This window comes from Hibiscus syriacus, unplaced genomic scaffold (genome assembly GCF_006381635.1).
Source record: "Hibiscus syriacus cultivar Baekdansim isolate YM2019G1 unplaced genomic scaffold, ASM638163v2 tig00112925_pilon, whole genome shotgun sequence".
Classification (NCBI taxonomy): Eukaryota; Viridiplantae; Streptophyta; class Magnoliopsida; order Malvales; family Malvaceae; genus Hibiscus; species Hibiscus syriacus.
Genome location: NW_024063420.1, coordinates 839,046 through 855,995, shown reverse-complemented (window position 1 = coordinate 855,995; position 16,950 = coordinate 839,046).

The window sequence follows — 16,950 nt, the reverse complement described above, 5'->3', positions numbered from 1 at the left end:
CTGAACTAAGTTTCGGTGCCCCATGAGGGAATTGATACGAGCTGTGGTGATAGCATTAGTGCACAACCTCAATGTACTCACATACCTCTATTCTCAGTAATATACATGGGCAATTGAAATACAAAGTAAAGTGAAAGTGGTACAAGAAGGTAAGTTTCGTAAATGCATTATATGATTATATATGTTATTGTGTAATAGATACATGCATATTGAAATGTCATGAAGGAAATGGTAAGAATGCATATTCATGAAGATATTGTTGCATATTCATTTATTGCCTCACTAAGTCTATGACTTAGCGTGTAAGTGATTTACACTGAGGTACCAAGAAATAAGAAGATTCAGAATAGAAGTGGCACGGACAGCAACATTACTAAGAAATCAGATCAGAAGTAATTGACAAAGTAGGTATTTTGTTGTGTATAGAGTGTTGATATGTAATAAGTCGTTAATTACGAATGCTCTGATCGATTTTGTATTAAGTGGTCTCTTTTATGTAAATTAAAGTATTTTGTTTTAATGAAAGTTTTAAATTTCTTTATTTTTTTAAGAATCCAAGTTTGAAAAGTCAATGTGACATCTCGGACTTGTATTCGGGTCGAATATGAGTTAGAGGTGTTACAATTTTGATTTAAAAGTTAAGCTTGAATGCTTAACAAAAGAAAAAGAAATCATTTTAAATAATTCATTTAGTTCAATAATGACAATATGCTCACATTGTCATTATCATGGTCATAAGGAACATACTTGTCCTTTGAAGAAAGGAAAACGTTTTAAAATTAGACAAGTGTGGATTCCGAAAGGAACAAGGGTCATTGAAACTAACGTCCAAGGATCCAAAGCAATTTGGATACCAAAATCTACTTAAATGTCTCTTGTAGGTGTGTGGGAGCAATGGTGATGAAAATGATGATATTCAAGATGCTCTAGCCACATATGAAAAAGGAATGGGTAACCTCTAAGCTTAATACTTTTAATTTTGGTTGTTTGGTTGCTCATTTGATTTTAAGCATGCATGATTTTTGGTTTTAAATGATTATGCATCATTATTTTAATCTCATGTATGTTGAAAAGATGATTATGATGAACATTTTAAAGATATATTAATTTTTAAGAATTTTTAGTTCATCATAATAAAATTTTGGTCAATTTGGTTTTTAATGCAAATGATATCTCTCTAACAATTGATATCAACTTTTCAAATGTTTTGATTTTATAAATTTTAAAATTTTTAACCCAAATTTAAATGTTTATGCATGTGGTTTAAATGAAAATGATATCTCTCTAACAATTGATATCAAAATTTTCAAATGCATAACATTTTTGGAAAACTTTATGCATATGCACTTAATTTCAATAATTGATATTGCATAAAGTATTTTAGACTTGGATGTATTGAATTTCATGTGCTACTAACATGTTTGTTATTCTTTTTTGAAATTCAATTTTGTGTCAAGATCCTAAAAGCATAATTTTATTTGGAATGCATTTATTGAGGGGGAGCTTTGATTTTTTTAAAATGATTTTTAAAATGTCAAATTTACTACTTACTCTCCAAAGTAATTTTGAACTTCAAAGATTAGAGTCTTTTTGATTTAACAAAAAGGGGGAGAAGTGTTAAGGTGTTAAAGGGGAGAAGTGTTAAATTAAGGGGGAGTAATTTCAAAATCTTAAAATTACGCAAATGTTTTGTTATATCAAAAAGGGGGAGATTGTTGAAAACATTTTGATGTTTCGATATAACAAATTAAGTTAAATGAATTTTAAGATTTTACAAAAGATTTTCTAAGTATATTCGATGTAATTATTCGAATATCAAAATATTACTCCAAGTCTTTCAAAGTTCATTTTAATCCTTACTAAAGTGTAAAATTGTGTTTTATACTTAAACTATTTTAAAACAATTTTACAAAGTATTTCGAGCCTTAATCGAGCCAAAAATATTTTCTTTTTAAAGGGTTTCAAGAAAAATCAGATTGTCCAGGGGGTACAGATTCCCCCTAGGGGGAACGATTCCCCCCAGGGGGTACCGATTCCCCCTGTCTAACGATCAAAAACAGATTGCACTTAGGGAACCGATTCTCTATGAGGGGTACCGATTCCCCCCACGCTCCAAGCTGTTTTATTAATTGTTTCTCATCCCCAAATGGCTCCAAAACATCCCCAACGACTATATACGACTTCAAACACATTCCAAGCTATAAATACAAGATAATGATACTTGAAGAAGCAAGAGAACAACTATCCAAGCAATCAAACACAAGAGAAGAGTTTTTCATTCTTATTTCATCTTTATCTTGTAAATATTTTGTTCTTGTGAACTCAATCTTGTAAACACCTACCTTAGAGAGGTTTTCTTGTTTACATCTTTTATCCTTTTGTAAAGGGGAAAGGTTCTAGCTTAGCCCGTGTAAAAGCTAGGGAAAGGTTCTAGTTTAGCCCGGAAAAACTAGGGAGTTTGTAAGGTTACTCTTTATCCTCAAAAGAAAGAAAAAATTAGTGAATTTGTTGGAAAATCCTTGGTGAGGAGCTAAGGTAGTGGACGTAGACTTTGATTGATAAAGTCGAACCACTATAAATCATTGTGCAAATCTCTATCTTTCAATCTCCTTACTCCCTAAACACAAAATCATTCCGACCCCTCTTTGTAAACCGTTCCGGTTGTCGATTCGAACTTCCGAAAATCCTAACAAACTAAATAAAAGTTTGGTTATTATTTCAACAAGTGTTTATTATCATCACACATTAGTAGGCATTATTGAATATTCATCGATCATTTAGAGGCATGAGAAAGGTATATGTAAATGAAAACTAACACGAAATCGAATATGAGACTAATGTAAGCATGAGGAGGTTGCACCACCGAAATTCTGATTGGAGCCAAGAATAATAGAGCGACCACCATCAACATCACGGTTATCGAACCGATTCCATAATTGAAATCTTCCATCTTCATTTTTGAGTAATATATCCTTATCTCTCTACGACTATGATAATAAAGATTTCTTTGAATATACATATGTGGAGTAGAATAAAATAAAATATTCTTAAATTTTAAATAAAATTTGTTTTATTTATTACTACTCCTATCTAGATTTCATTCGATGTTAAGGGTGGATAACAAAAAAACAAATCTTTAAGCTTTCACAACCAATGCATACATGTCTTCATAGTAATTCTCTCCATTAATTTCCATTAACAACATGGTCGTCTAACAATTAATTGTATAATTAACTTCAAAACCTTGACGACAATATGTTCTAAACTCGACTATTCATATGTTTCAAACTTGTCTTTTTTTTTTGTTAAACATTTGACGGCTAATGTGCATATGATGAATAAATTACAAGTTATACAACACTATGAGATTATGTAGACATTGTATTAATAGTCTTAATGATACGATTTTGAACGTCTATTTAAATGAATTAAAATTATTAGATAGAGAAATTCTGGTAAAAAATTATTTTAAAATGAAATTAATTGAACAATGAATAAATTTTATTCTTCAAGATGTTAGTAAACAATTTAAATATATAACTCTCATCATAAGAACCTAATGCGTTAAACTCTTTGAGCTGATGTACAATACAATAAGACATCTTTTTCATTCGAAGTGAGACCTAAGACCACCAAAGAAGAAATATTAGAAGTTTTAATTTTAAACTACATACCAATATATTTATCATTATATGTGCATACCTCATTTGATGATATTTTTTATATAATAAGAGTTGTAGATTAGGTGAGAATTCAAAAAACTTGAGAATTTCCTGTCCTTGTCATGTGTTTCTCTAATCCAAAATATCCAGCTTAAGTATGTTTTGGAGTACAAAAAAACGTTCGTGGGTCAGAAATGAAAATTGCCTATAAATATTGGTCAAATAAAAGATTGAAAAGCATCAATACTAAAGAATAAAAATGACAAATCAATTAACTAGCTGTTTCTAAATTGATACTCAAATAAAGTGACTTGACCTTGTCAATTCCTTGGAAAAGCTCAATTAAAACATGTATTTATGTTGTAAAAGTTAATGTTCCATAAATCTTAATACCATCCCTAACAAGAGAAAACATGTTTACCATCAAATAGTTTTTTACTCTAAACTCCACATATTGAATTAGACAGGACTTGGAAGATCAATGACAATGACAAATGTTAAGCTGAGTGAATGGTCATCAAGGGGATAATCGTTAAGAACTAAAGTCTAACTCTTAATTGATGGAATCAAAATTTAAGACACATTATGTTTCACTTGTCACAATAGAGGCAATTGTTCAAGTATAGGAGAGCCTAAAAAGAGCATTTTGACTGAATCATCATATTTAAAATTAGTAGATCGAAGCACCAAGGTATTGAGACTAGGCAAACAAACATGAATTTGAACACTCATTACAAATTGGATGTCCAATTTCAACTTCACTAGCGTCTTGCAGGTAAAAAGCATAGTGGAAGAAAATATGGGAATGATGTTGGACTCGAGAGAAAAAACCAAATATATCTCTTTAAACACCATAATATTTCGAAATCAACATCAAAATTAAATAATGAGGCAAACAGATATTGTCATTGGGTTGATAGAATGGAGATAAAAACTGTATTTTTTATGGGAAGCGATGATAGAATGTGAGTTAGAATGAAATCAGACAAGTTATTGATACTATCGAATGTCATGGAAGTTTAAACTTTGAAAGACAAATGAAAAGGTTTTATACACACATTTATATATATAAGGAAGAGTTGTCAACGAATTGAAATGTCTCATCTTGAAAACACAACTCATGGGATCCCTTTTTTTTTACATAATTTATATTTAGTTTTATGCCTTTTTTACAATAACGGAAACAACGTGTGATTTTAGAATGAAGTAGTTTTAGTCTGTTATTATATCAAATAATCAATTAAAAGAAAATTACATGTATAATGTCGATATATAATATATGGAAGTCTAGAGTTGATTACATATAAAATAATCATTATTATTACGATTTTATTTGGTGTTAAGGGTGAACAATAAAAAATAAATCTTAAAGCCCTAACAACCAATGCACACAGGTCATCATAGTAGTTCTCTTCACTACTACAATTTTCATCAACAACAGATTCGTCTAACAATTAATTGTGTCATTAACTTCAACAAGGTCAATCCCAATTATAATTTTCCTCTCTCCCTTCATAGAGAAATTGATAGACACTACCACAAGATATTAGTATATGAGCTTTATAGATACTTTATATAGTAATAATCAGATTCATATGGATCCAACAGATCAAGAAAAAAAAACCTTGTTCATCACTGAAGATAGACTTTTCTACTACAAGATGACACATTTTGGATTGAAAAATGTTAGAGCTACTTATCAAATGTTGGTTAATAAGATTTTTGAAGGCTAGCTTAGGAATAACGTGAAAGTATACGACGATGACATAATATTTAAGAATACTTCAATATAGAAAATTGATTTCTTAAAAGAATGATCAAATAGAGTATAAAATTAAGTTCAAAGACGAATTCTTGCCATGAAAACCACAAAAGCCAAGGTTTTAGATGATTTTGTAGTGGAGTGATCATTGTCAGCCAATTCTAAAGAACCAAATTAAATTAAAAAGATTTGTTTAAAAGTCATAGACTTGAAAGTAAGTGAATGAGTAGTGCATATTTTTTTTTCGTATGATCTAATAATAATAAACGACAAGACAAGATGAACAATTAGTTCAAATAATGCATCAATGAATACATGCATGGTTTACCTATCTTACTATAGGTTAAATTCAACATAATTCCCATTATTTAACTTATTAATAAACAAACCGAAAGAAACATAAATGTTTGTTGTTGGTTATTATTTCAACCACAGTTTATTGCCATCACACACACAATTAAATAAAAATCTGATTATTATCTTAACCATAATTTATTGTCATCACACATACAGCTAAATAAAAATTTGGTTATTATTTCAACCAAAGTTTATTGTCATCACATTTGAAGGCATTATTGAATATTCATTGATCATTTAAAGGTATGTGAAAGGTAAATGTAAATGACAACCAACACGAAAGATAATATGAGACCAATGTAAGCATGAGGAGGTTGCACTGCCGACATTTCGATCGGAGCCAAGAATAATAGAACGACCACTATCAACATCATGGCTATCGAACCGATATCATAATTGAAATCGTCTATCTTCGTTTCGAGTAACATATCATTATATCTCTACGACTATGATAACAAAGATTTCTTTGAATATACAAACGTAGAGTAGAATAAAATGAATTATGTTTTATTTATAAGAATGCTCATGTCTTTTCATATAAATATAACTATCCACATAAAGATTTATATAAATAGTTATACTTTTAAAAATAATCAAAATTATTTAAATATATATATATATATATATATTCGAATAATCACAATTCTTTAAGTAATGACTAAAAGTCATATTTTTTTAATATCTAAAAACATAACTCATCACTTATATTTTTTATTTGTATTTATTGAAACATTATAATATTTTAAAGATGTTTCAAAAAAAATATTAAAGTAAATTACAAAGTGTTTTTAACATTGAATTTAGAATTGGACTTTCTTTGGTAAACAAATTATTGTGTTAGAATTTCGGAAACCTCGCAAAATTCAATTCTTAGGTTAGTCTTGTTATATTTCTTTGATAGTGTGGTTCCTAGGTTGGTTTAGTTCCATTTTGGGCTTCTACAAAAGGATAAGCCCAAGGTTTAACGGTGGTCTCTCTATTTCTTTCAATTTTTGTTTGGGTTGTTTCTTTTTTCTTCATGATTTTAAGTGTTATATTCAGCATGTCATTCATTAGAATTAAAAATTTAAGAAATATTTATGAAAAATACTTCAAAATTTTATGAAGTAAGTTTAAAATTCATAAATTAAAATTAAAATAAAATTTACAATCTCAAAAATCAAAATTAATATGAAAAGAATCAAGGTTAACTCAATTGAAAACTGACGGATTATTCTAAACATTTATCGAACTGAACAATACACCCCTACACTCAACAACCAATTGGGAAGTAATTTGATGAAGTTATATTAGTTTGCTATATAACTATTATGAGATTCCTATAAGAATTCCACATCCGAAAAAACAAATAGCATCATATTGACTTGATATTCATCATCAATCTTCTCTTTAAACTGACTTGCAGTTATGGCATCACGCGTAATCCGACAAAGAACTATGCAGAATTGTGGCTCTTGCATTTTAAACTGCATTAACTCCAGTAAAAGAGAACACATTAACGGTCAAATACTAAAACAATCTTCGCCATTATCATCAGAGATACCAAAACTGACTACTTAAGTAGAATTTTAATTACGGTCCCTACTTGATTGTGATTGTGAAATGGGTAAATTAAGTTTTCTTTAGGAATTATGGGTTTTGTTTAAAGTGGAGGAGTCAAATTCTAGTCAAAATTGATGTCTTGCATGGTCAAATGGTACCAAGTAATCGGGTTTAATTTATATCAACATTACATCACTCCAATAACAACGATTAACGATTAAGTGATTGATTTATTATAAATTCAATATCATCAACGACAAAATCATTATTTTTAGACATCAATGAGATAAAGAAAACATACTTAAACATCAGTGGGCTGAAACTCGAACCTAAGCGGATTTTTTTAACTTAATGGGAGGCATAAATAAATAAATGTGCATTTTTTTTAAAAAAAAGAAATTTTAATGTTGAAAACCACGTCTAATCTTTTTTTAAAAAATGTTTAGTGATAGGTGTTTTTAGTATGCATCACCTTCCCTAAAAACGGATCAGAAAGCATGGCTCTGTCACACTTTGCCACATATAATAAAGGCGCTGTTAGTAAAGAACATTTTTAGTAAGGTGATGTTAGCAAAGAATAATTTTAACGTGTATAATTTAAAATTTAAATTTTTTATATTATTTTTTTTATTTTACTGAATGTGTCAACTAGGGGTGAGTGTTTGATTGAATCAAGTTGAGTCAAAAAATATATTATATTAGTTTTTTGAATGAGTCTATGTATCACACATTTTCAGGATTATAATTCAGTGTTAGTTTAAAAAATGTATTTTTCATGTTTGAATATTTTAAAGGTTTTTAATTTTAGGGCTGAAGTTATTTTAGTGATTTAGATATAGAGAAAATGATGTAAAGTTAGGGTTATATTTATTTCTTGTTATAATTTTAAAGGTTATATCTATTTCATATTATGTGATTAAGGCTTCGACCATCCCTATGTTAGAGATAACTTGCAATGGTTGCAAAGCACCTTCAAATTCCACAAGCAACCCAAAAGAACATTTTGTCACCTCATGCTAATAGACAACATGTGGATTATTTACAGCAACCGCTCTCCTAACTAAAAAAGATTAGGCCTAAGACTGTACACACCAAGTAAAGCCGACGGACTTCAAAACTACCATATTTTAAAAGTAAAATGTACAAATAACATATTTCATCATTATTATAATTTTTTTTATTGTTGGAAAGGAAGATATTGACTATTGGGAATTTTTCCTCACAAATTTATACGCTCATATAGTCAAACGAGATCAAATTTGTCTAATATTTGATTGAGGACCTGAAATTAGCAATTAAGGGAAGGGACACCATGTGGCAAGCTCTACATGTGCAGCATTGATTCTGTGTAACATATAGAATCAAATTATCATAAAAGGCTTAAAAATAAGGATGAACACCAACTAATTCTACGTGTGGTGTGTATCATTTGTTTTTTAATACAACACACCACGTCATATTCATATTATTTTTTTATAATTAATCATTCGTGATTACTTAGGATATATAAAAAAATTTACTCGAACGATTCAAGGAGATGCTTAATGAGTTGAAAGTAAAAAAAAACTCTCAAGACTATGACTACATAGTCAAAATTGAAAAGTAAATATGAATTCAATCATCAATATGGTCGTATAACAACGAACCTGGTAGAAAATATTAATTCATATTTAAAGAAGACATGTTATTTGCTCATAACTATAGTCATGAAAGCAACATATTATCACTTCAGTAAACTAATTGTGAAATTGAGGGGGGAAAGCCCTTGTTTAGATGAAGAATGGGTACATTTTCGACTTCCAATTTAAGATTGGTCTAGACAAACTAGTAGCCATGTGAAATTCGATATTGATTTAAGTTTTTTTTACCAATCAAAACTTTTGTGTTACATAGATGACATGACATGCAAAAGGTATTGTTAAAACAATAATACTGAAATACCTCTGATTCATATATTAAGTTTAAGGTATACATAGTGTATATATATATTGTGTTAATTACAAAGAAATTGCTTCTAACCAACCTCTAACTAATTCCTAACTAAACAGAAGTAGCTAACTAACTTCTTCAACACTCCCCCTCAAGTTGGGAGGTAAAACACGTCTTTGACTCCCAATTTGGATAAAAAATATTCATGGTGTTAAAAACCAAGTGCCTTTGTTAAAATATTTGTTTGCTGCTCTGAGGTTGGAACAAATTCTGTTTGGAACAAACCCTTCTGAATTTTTCCCTTATGAAGTGACAATCTATCTCTATGTTTTTTATCCTTTAATGAAATATTGGATTATCTGCAATCTGTAAAGCAGTCTTCATGTCACTATAGATCTTTGCTGATTGGTTATTGCTGATTCCAAGCTCTTCTAACATCCCTTTTAGCCAAACCAGCTTTGAAGTTGTTATGGCCATGCTCCTGTACTCATCTTATTCTAAAGACCTCGCTATGGTACTCTGTGTTTTAGATTTCCATGAAACCAATGAGTCGCCTAATTTAATACAAGAACATGTTACCGATTTCCTTATCATTGGACATGTTGCCCAGTCTGAATCACAACTTGCTACAAACTGACAACTGCTTGAAGCCTTCAACATAATTCCCAAATCAGGATTCTTCTTGATGTATCTTACCACCCTAAGAGTTGCTTCCATGTGTTCTTTCTTTGGTTGGTGCATAAACTGACTCAAGTGCTAAACTGAAAAAAGCTATATCAGGCATTGTGTGTGTCAAATACAACAACCTTCCTATCAACCTCTAAAATTTTGCTTTGTCAACCAAGCTGTCTTCCTTTTGGTTCTATTGCTGAAGTGAGTTGTCATAATCCACTGTAGTGAATTTAGCATTCTGCTCCAAAGGTGTTGCAGCACCTTTGATTTAGAAGTATCCCTTCCTTTGTTCTCAAAACTTCTAAACCAAGAAAATACTTTAACTCACCCAAGTGTTTCATTTTAAAACTCCTATGCAAAACTTATTTCAATTATGCAATCATCTTCACATCATTTTCAATAATCAGTAGATCATCAACATAAACCAAAAGTACAACAATATTAGTCTCATGTCTTTTAGTAAACATAGAATAATCATGTTTACTTTGATCATAGCCTGTTAAAAGTAAAGCTTCTGTAAGCTTAGTATTCCACTACCTCGAGGCTTGTTTTAGGCCATAAAGAGACTTTTGTAGTCTACATACAATATTCTCCTCCTTACTAAAAAATCCTTGAGGTAACTCCATGTAGACCTCTTCATGTAAATCACCTTGCAAGAAAGCCTTGTGAACATCCATATGCCAAAGGGGCCAATAAAAAATGGCAGCAAAGGCAAGAATAAATTGAATAATAGTGAGCTTGGCAACAGGAGAAAAGGCATCCACAAAGTTAACTCATTCTCTCTAATTATAACATTTGGCCACAAGTTTTTTTTGAACCACTCAACCTCACCTGAGGCTTTGAATTTAACTCTAAAAACCCATTTACACCCAATGCACACTTTACCTAGAGGCAAAGAAATAAGAGACCAAGTCTTATTCAACTCAAAAGCTTGAATTTCTTCTTGCATTGCCTAAACCCATCAGGGATCAAATTGAGCTTCTTGAAAAGTTTTGGGTTCAAGGGAATCAGAAACATAAATAATAAAAGATTGTGTATGATGTGGTAAATGAGAATAAGAAATATGGTTAGATATGGGATACTGACCTGGAAGAGAAGTAGATTGACATGTATAAATGTAATCACTCAACCAAGATGGAGGTTTCGAAACTTTAGAAGAAGTCCTAGTGGACACAAACCTAGGTACAAAAGTAGTAGGAACAACATATGTTGAAGTATGAGAAATATCACTTGTATGATCAATGGAAACAAAATCTGGGGAATCTTGAGGTAAAACAAAGTTTGAAATATGAGGTGAGGAAGGATCAGGTAAAGTCATGGAAGGAAAGGAAAAGATTCAAAAAATTTGAGTCAGAAATATCAGGATTAGAGGGAAAAAAGAAGTAGAATATGGTGAAACTAACTTAATAGGAAATACATCTTCATGGAAGATAACATCTTGGTTAATAAAAAAAGTTTTAGATTCAAGATTAAAGAGAATATACTTTTTTGAGTGGAAGAATAATGGATGGCTTTTGGAGAGAATTTATTAATATATTTTGGTTTGGTTGCATAGCACAAACAACCAAAAACTTTTTAGATGAGACACATTTGGTGGTTTATGATAGAGTATCTCAAATGATGTTTTCCATTGAAAAACTGTAACATCCTCAATACCGGGTTAGTGATTTAAGTGTAAGATTTTAAAAAATTTAGTGACCAAATTAAATAAATCAAAAAGTGAAGGAATTAATTAAAAGATGTTGGTAGGATGAATTAATAAGTAAATGAGAAGTAAAAGGGTAAAAGGGCTCTTCTTCATCTTCTTCTATCAACGTGAAGCATCCTAGCTCAAGGTAAGAATCTAAATCTTTGTTGTTTCTTTGATTTTTGGTTTAGTAATGAAAGTTTGGATGTTATATAAGCTAAAGGAAAGCTTATATGACATTAAAACAACAAGATAAGTGTTTTAGAGATGGATTTGAAGAATGAGGTTTTAGATGAAATTTTGATATGGATGAGTTTTTGAAGTTTGAATATGATTTTTGATTTGTCAAGAGGTTAATTAAGGAGTATGAAGTGTTAGAATCAGATTTAGAACATGTTGAAATTTGTGTATGATTCTTAACTTTAAGAATTTGAATGAAGGATGAGAGATTTTAAAGTGTTGAAATTATAGAAGTTAGTTAAAATGGTTGTAGTTAAGTTTGGTGGTATGAAAGGAATTTTTTATGAGAAAATTTAGTGAAGAATTGATGATTTTCAGATTTGAACAATAAATTTCTGGATAAAATTTACAGATTATGCAGAGGGAACCGATGCCCCTGGGGGGAATCGATTCCCACTAAAATAAAAAGTTAAAGTTTGGTTCATTAAGTCATTTAAGCTATTAGTATCAAATTATAAGGTTTAGGCTTTTGATAATTATCTCGGAAATTATGTTTATGTAGATATCGAGCCTAAACGAGTTTCGGAACAAGGGACAAGTAAGATTGATCGAGGAAAAGGAAAAGATATCTAGGTGAGTGCATATGCATAGCATGATTATATAAATACATTCAGGTCTAGACTTGTGATAAGTCTAGATTTTATATCTTGATGCATGAATAATAATATGATTTCTAAGTGTACATTACTATGATCATATGTTATGTGTGTTATATGCATTGTTTTACCTGATTTATGTATTACATGAAAATGTGAGACCAATTTTGTAACATGGAGTTATATGATTACATGAAAAGATGATATGAACTATGTGATAAAGGTAAGAAGTTATATGTCTACGCGATATAAACTATGTGAAATGTAAAAGCCCATGTTATGTAGATGAGAACTATAGGTATAGTTGGCATGCCAAGAGTAGAGGGTTTACGCGGTCTTTCGAGACAAAATTCTACGTGGTCCTTCGAGACGTATATGTATTCTTTGGAGCATGTATGATGTCTTTTGAGACATTTACTTGATCCTTGGTATATGTATATGATTCTTAAGGAATTTCTATGTAGTCCTTAGGGACATATTATATGGCACTACGGTGCAATTCTACGTGGCACTTCGGTGCATCTCTACGCGGCCATTCGGGACAAATTCTACGTGGCACTTCGGTGCAAATTTATATGAGCTGTGGTGAAACATAGTGCACAACCTTACAGTACTCACATACCTCGGGTTCTCAGTATTGTATCATGGGCTATTGAATCTATTAAACTTACAGAAATTTATTATATGAATTTATGATGATTAAATTGAGAAGATTATTGGTAAGGTACATTGTTATGTAGCTTACATTGATTGCATAGATGTTTTCGTTACGTTTCATTTTATTATAGCATCATTGTTATATTTCATTATTATTATTATTATGCCTCACTAAGTCTATGACTTAGCATGTAAGCGATTTACGCGTAGGTACAAAGAACCAAGATTAGCAGAAATAGAAGTGGCAAAAACAACAACACTGCTAGAAGATCATATCAGAAGTAATTAATAAAGTATGTATTTTGATTGTGTATAATATGTTGGCATGTAAGAAATGTAATAAGTTGTTAGTACTAACGCTCTGATCGACTTTTCTAATGTTTTGAACGTATTTATGTAAATGTATAATAATGAACGGTTAAATTTTTACGAGTCTTATGTACATTTTACGAAAGTATTGTAGCAGTACTGTAGCAGGGGAATCGATTCCCTGTAGCAGGGTACTGATTCCCTATTTGCATTCTAGAAAATTTGTGTAATCGGTACTGTAGCAGGTTAATGTAGCAGTTACTGTTCACGGTATTGTAGCAGATTGTTGTTCATACGTATTTTAATGTACACAAATATGTTTTTGCCTAAAATTTTATAATAAACATAATTCATTAATTTTTTATAGTATTTTCTTAAAATAAGTTCAAATGTTTTGTTATTTTGTAAGGAAAAATGTTTTAAAAAGGCAATGTGACATCTCGAACTCGTATTCAGATCGGGTACGGGTTGGGGTGTTACAAGAACATATGATAATAGTCTATTAATGAGGTAACAAGCAGTGAACAGACATTCACCCCAAAATTTAAGAGGAATATTGGATTGAAATCGTAAGGCACGGGCAACTTTTAAAACATGTCTATCATTTATTTCAGCAATCCCATTCTACTAAGGGGTACCAACACAAGAACTTTGATGAATGAGGCCAAGGGAAGAAAAGAAAGAAGTGCACTCAGAATTAAAAAAAATCATATCCATTTTCACTCCGAATGATTTTAACTAAAGCGTAAAATTGGGTTTTAGCCATACAAAAAAAATTGTTCGAGAGAAGAAATAACATTATTCTTATGTTTCAATAGATATAGCCATGTCATCCTAGTATGATCATAAAAAATAGTTTAAAAAATGACAAACACAATGTGTAGAGACCCTATATGCACCCCATAAATCAATATGAATGAGTTGAAATGGCATAGGCAATCGAGAAGTACTAACATGAAAGGGTAATCTCGTTTGTTTAGCTAAAGGAAAAATAGATCATTTATGAACAATATCTTGTTGAAACTTGACATAATGCAAATTCATCTTGGAAAAAGTAGCATGCCCTAATCTAGCATGCTAAATACAAGTAGTAGAACTGGAAGAAGTCATACGAGAAGCATCAGTAGGTAACAAAGAATAGTCCAAAGCAAACAAACCAGAATTTAAGCAAGATGACTAAAAAATATAAGCCTTTGGATTCCATACCAATCCCCTTAATCTTTCTAGTGGAGAGATCTTGTAGGAGACAAAAATCAGGGTAAAAGGTAAGAAAACAACCAAGGTCACAAGTAAGCCTAGAGACTGAGAGCAAGTTATGTTTGAATTGTGGAACAAAAAGAACATTTTCAAGTTTACATTCTGGGGTAAGGAAATAAGATCCAAGGTGAGAAACAAGAACTGTTTTACCATCAGGAAGATGAATTAAGCGTGTAGAGGAATCACAAGAAACAGAATAATTCAAGCTCTTAAAATTGGATAAAATGTGGTATGTAGCTTCTGTGTCAATAATCCATTTAAGTGAGACATTAGAATGCAATGAATTGTTCTCCAAAATACCTGCAAGATTGACATCATAATCTGCAGATGGTGGCTTGTTCAATAGCTGTAATATTTGATTATATTGCTCTTGAGTGAATACTGGAGCAGAAGGAGAAGAAATGTGATGAGTAAAAGCAGCTTCAAATTCGATAGAGACACTTGAATTAGCCACAACACCAGAAAATCCTTTCTTCTTAATGAATTTGTAACTCATAGAAAATCCAATTAATTGATAAAATTGATCTTTTTATGGCCCTTAATTTTGCAATAATCACAAGTGCCAGAAAATTGTTTGCGCTCAGAAGAACTACTAGAGTTGGAGAAAAAAGCCTTTCTTCTTATTAAATTTGTAACTTGGAGGAAATCTAATTAATCGATAACATTGATCTTTTTTATGGCCCTTAATTTTAAAGTAATCACAAGTGCCAGAAAATCGTTTGCGATCAGAATAACTACTAGAGTTGGAGAACAAAGCCCTTGTATCAGATGCAACAATTACAGAAAGATGAGATCGATGCGATTCTTCTTGGAGCAACATCGAGTAAGCTTGATTAACCGTTGGCAGGGGTTGTATGAGCAAGATTTGACTCCTAATTGCCGAATAAGAGTCATTCAAACCCATCAGAAATTGAAACAACTTCTGCTGAACCAAATGTTTCATGTTTTGTTGGGAGACTTCACAATCACAAGTAGTGAAAGAAATTAAAGACTCATATTCATCCCAAAGCATCTTTAAACGAGTAAAGAAACCAGAAATAATGGAATCCCTTTGGCAAAGCGTAGCAATTTCATGATGCAAAAAAAGATTCGTGAACCATCAACTTTGTCAAATCGTTCTTTCAGGTCGTTTTAAACATAAGCAGCACTCAAGGCAAACACCATCCCAGCTGATAAATTATTGCTAACAGCATTAAGAAGCCAAGATAGAACAATAGCATTACATCGATCCCACTGTACCTACAAAGCTTCATTATATAGGCTTCCCTGATAATAACCATCGATAAATCCTAGTTTATTCTTAGCAAGCAACGCCATCCTCATCGAGCGGCTTCACACACTGTAATTGTCCAAGCCGACCAACGGCTGAGAAACGAGCATTAACCCATATATATTTGACGGGTGCAAGTAAAGCAGATGAGTGAAGTCAATCAACTCCTTGGTAGAATGCATTGTTGACAGAAACGGAAAAAACGAAAGCAAATAATGGGGAAAATAAACTGCTCAACGAAAAGATAATGACATATAGGAAAAACCCCAAAAAACTTAATGAATCAAGAAAATGATCGAGATTAAGGTTGATACCGTGTTAAAACAAGAATACTGAAATAAATCTGATTCATAAATTAAATTTAAGGTATACAAAATGTGTGTATATATATATATATATTGTGCTAATTACAAAGAATCTGCTTCTAACCAACCTTTAACTAATTCCTAACTAAACAGAAATAGCTAACTAACTTCTTCAACATGTATTTCGTCAGACTTAGTACGAGTGAATCTGGATTACAAGCATTATAATTTTTGCTTCTTTCAAACGTTCAAATATGCATGCCTCCACATTATAATCTCATGTTCATATGTCAAGATCGATAACATGTTATACATGGATAATGTGTTCTACCTTTCTCATGTCTTTAACATATATGAGTATGAGTTCCATCCGATCAAAAATGAAAGAGAATAGAATTAGGTCAATTCTACTATATTCTTTATTCCAAAGAGATTTTACAAATCATCCAAAATCAACTAAGATTCGCACTGATATAGATATCAAAGAGAAACCGAACAACCTAAATGATCTGATACTATAAAAACCCATGGCACAATATAAAAAAAAATCTTTTTCTTTTATTGTAGTGTCTCTTAGTCCCGAATCATTTACATTTTTCTATAATAATAATCTTTATATTTTAAATCTTTCTTAACATTTTGTATCTTTATACATAAGAATTCTATTATATTTCAATAACTCACTCTAAGAAACTCTAAAACAAG